General features: G+C 37.7%; 1 protein-coding gene across 2 annotated transcripts in view; it reads right to left on the reverse strand.

The window, feature by feature from the left end:
- EFCAB7 (EF-hand calcium binding domain 7) overlaps positions 1-3,874 on the reverse strand; it is a 47,965-nt gene that overhangs the window by 24,957 nt on the left and 19,134 nt on the right. The gene's annotated exons all lie outside the window — the stretch shown is intronic.

Below are 3,874 nucleotides of genomic sequence, written 5' to 3' on the forward strand. Positions count from 1 at the left end.
TAAAACTACAAAAATTAGCCAGGCATGGTGGTGCACACCTGTAGTCCCAGCTACTTGGGAGGCTGAGGCAGGAGAATCGCTTGAACCTGGGAGGCAGAGGTTGCAGTGAGCCGAGATTGCGCCATTGTACTCCAGCTTGGGCAACAAAAGCGAAACTCTGTCTCAAAAAAATCCAATTATAATTGGCAGTAATATATGGTTAACACAAAAAGATAATTATACATGCAAAAGAATTGACTATTATCCAAGTTACTAAAATAGTGCCTAACACATTGGCCCAACAAATATTTACTGTCTAACTGATTGGGGTGGGGGGACTGATGTAAACTGAGTGTGCAACTGATGAACTATATATTATGAAGAATAGATAGCATTTCAATAATGAAAAGTTAGGAAAAGACATAAGGTAAAGAAGAGTAAGAAAAATAAAATTGGCTGGATGCAGTGGCTCACATCTGTAATCCCAGCACTTTGGGAGGCTGAGGTGGGCAGATCATGAGGTCAGGAGTTCAAGAACAGCCTGGCCAACATGGAGAGAAACCCTGTCTCTACTAAAAATACAAAAGTTAGTTGGGCATGATGCTGGGTGCATGTAATTCCAGCTACTCGGGAGGCTGAGGCAGGAGAATCACTTGAACCGGGGAGGCGGAGGTTGCAGTGAGCTGAGATCACGCCATTGCACTCCAGCATGGGCAACAGGACAAGACTTCGTTTCAAAAAGAAAAATGAAGTATTGAAGAAAAGTAATAAATAAATATGTTGCTGTAATAGAGAGAGATTAGTGCTAGGAGCATGTTAAGAAGGAAGAATTAAGGACTGCTAAAACAAATATATTGAAAGAAAAAATGACTTTAAATGTAAAAGCAAAATAATTGTTTCAAGTGTAGGTAACTAGAAGCATGCTGAATAAAATTTCACAGCTGGCCAGGTGCGGTGGCTCACACCTGTAATCCCAGCACTTTAGGAGGCCGAGGCGGGCGGATCATGAGGTCAGGAGTTCAAGACCAGCCTGGCCAACATGGTGAAACCCTGTCTTCACTAAAATACAAAAATTAGCCGGGCATAGTGGCACGCGCCTGTAGTCCCAGCTACTCAGGAGGCTGAGGCAGGAGAATTGCTTGAATCCAGGAGGCAGAGGTTGCAGTGAGCAGAGATCATGCCACTGCACTCCAGCCTGGATGACAGAGGGAGACTCTGTCTCAAAAAAAAAAAAAAAAGGTTCACAACAGAACAATGCTGATGAATAGAAAGTATCACTTTTGAGAAAGACTTTTCTATATTGGCTTTACAATTTCTTGGTCTAGCCAAATTCCTTCTTGTCTGAATTAATATATGGGATCTCATAACTAGAAATGAGTAAAACCTGGCCAGCCACAATGGCTCACACCTGTAACCCCAACACTTTGGGAGTCCGAGGCGGGTGGATCACTGGAAGTCAGAAGTTTAAGACCAGACTGGCTAACATTGGCGAAACCCTGTCTTTACTAAAAATACAAAAATAGTCAGGCGTGGTGGTGCACACCTGTAATCCCAGCTACACCGAAGCTAAGGCAGGAGAATCACTTGAACCCGGGAGATTGAGCTTGCAGTGAGCCGAGATTGTGCCACTACACTCCATCCAGCCTGAGAGACAGAGCAAGACTCTGTCTCAAAAAAGAAAAGAATAAAACTTGAAAATGCTCGGACACAAAGTAGAAGATTCTTTACTGAAGTTACAAGAAATTGTGTCATTACCATAGCTATGTGCAAAAAATGCTTTTCACTTTATTATTAGTAGGCTTGCCTGCCTGAAATGTAAGTAAGAATATTTAGATAATCAGTTCAAGGCTTTAATAATATTGATAACTACTGAAAAGGTATATGCTAGCTCTATAACAATAACATCATAAATGTTTTCTAATTCATTACAGAAAGATTTGTTATGGCACTGCAAAGGCAAAAATAATTTACATTGAGATCGGTTTCATGTTCATGCTCACATTTTTAAAAGAAGGCTAAATTATCCTAACATACTTACATCTCATTTTTCTATTTTATGTCATAATCATTTTTATATTTTATATTTTGATATTTAAAATAACACATTTAAAAATTTAAAAATCTCTATAATTCTAACACCCTACTTAGATTTTCATGCAATCCTTTCTAATACAGCCTTACGCAGAAACCTATTTTTTACAGTTTAATAAACACCGCTTTACGTTCTGCTTTTAAAATTTAATTTCATATCCAAAATATTTTGCTGTTGAAAAACAATAAAGTTAGAGGACTCATACTTTCTGATTTCAAAACTTACTACAAAGATACAGTAATCAAAATGGTGTGGTACTAGCATGAAAACAGACATATAGAACAGTAGAATAGAATGGATAGCCCAGAAATAAATCCTTGCATATATGGTCAAATGATTTTCAACAAGGGTGCCAAGATCATTCAATGAGGGCAAGGACAGTCTTTTCAACAAATGAGGCTGAGGAAACTGAATATCCATCTGCAAAATAATAAATTTGGGCTAATCTTACGCAATACATAAAAATTAACTCAAAATAAACTGAAGACCTAAACATGCTAAAATTATAAAACTCTGAGAAGAAAACATGGGAAAGCTGACGCTGGATCTGGCAATGGTTTCTTGGATATGACAACAAAAGCACCATGCAACAATCAGATTGGAATTCATCAAAATTAAAAACTTTTGTGCATCAAAGGACACTACCAACAGAATGAAAAGGCAATTCTCGAAATGGGAGAAATTATTTGCAAATCACATATCCAAAAAGGGATTAATATCTAGAGCATATAAAGAACTCTACAATTCAACAACAACAAAACAAACCACCAGATTTTTTAAATGAGCAAAGGAATCATCAAATGATCAACTCTCTAAAGAAGATATTTAGAAGGCCAATAAGCAAATGAAGAGATGCTCAACATCACTAATCATTAAGGAAAAACAAATCATAACCTCAATGAGATACCACCTCACACCCATTAGGATACCTATTATCAAAAAAACAGAAAATGACAAGTGTTGGTGAGTATGTGGAGAAATTGGAACCCTTGTGCATTGTTGATAGGAACATAAAATGCATAAAATGGTGAAGCCATTGTGAACAATATGGCAATTTCTCAAAAAAGCAAACCTATAATTCTATATGGTCTAGTAATTCCAACTTCTGGGTATAGACCCAAAAGAATTAAAAGCAGGGACTCAAACAGATATGTATGCCAATGTTCACAGCATTACTGCTAACAATAGCCAAAAGGGAGAAACAACCCAAATGCCAATTGACAGAAAAATAGATAAACAAAATGTGGTAAATACATACAAGGGAATATTATTCAGTCTTAAAAAGGAATAAAATTCTGGCACATGCTATACATGAATGAGTCTTGAAGAAATTGTGCTAAGTGAAATAAGCCAGACACAAAAGAGCAAATATTGTATGATTCCACTTATATGAGGTACCTAGAGTGGTCAAATTCAGAGAGACAAAGAGTAAAATGGTGGTTGCCAGGGTCTGTGGGGAGGGGGACATGGGGAGTTGCTGTTTAATGAATAGAGTTCCAGATGAAAAAGTTCTGGAGATGTATGGTGGTGGCAGTGATGGTTGTACAACAGTGTGAATGTACTTAGTGACACAGAACTGTATACTTAAAAATGAGTAAAATGGTACATTTTATGTTTTGTGTATTTTACCACAAGAAAAACCATTTTGCTATGCAATATTCAAAATTTCAATTTAAATGGTTCTATGATTAAAAATTGAGTTGGGGCCGGTCATGGTGGCTCACTCCTGGAATCCCAGTACTTTGGGAGGCCAAGGTGGGTGGATTACCTGAGGTCAGGAGTTCGAGACCAGCCTGGCCAACA

This window comes from Colobus angolensis, unplaced genomic scaffold (assembly GCF_000951035.1).
Source record: "Colobus angolensis palliatus isolate OR3802 unplaced genomic scaffold, Cang.pa_1.0 Scaffold102, whole genome shotgun sequence".
NCBI classification, from domain to species: Eukaryota; Metazoa; Chordata; class Mammalia; order Primates; family Cercopithecidae; genus Colobus; species Colobus angolensis.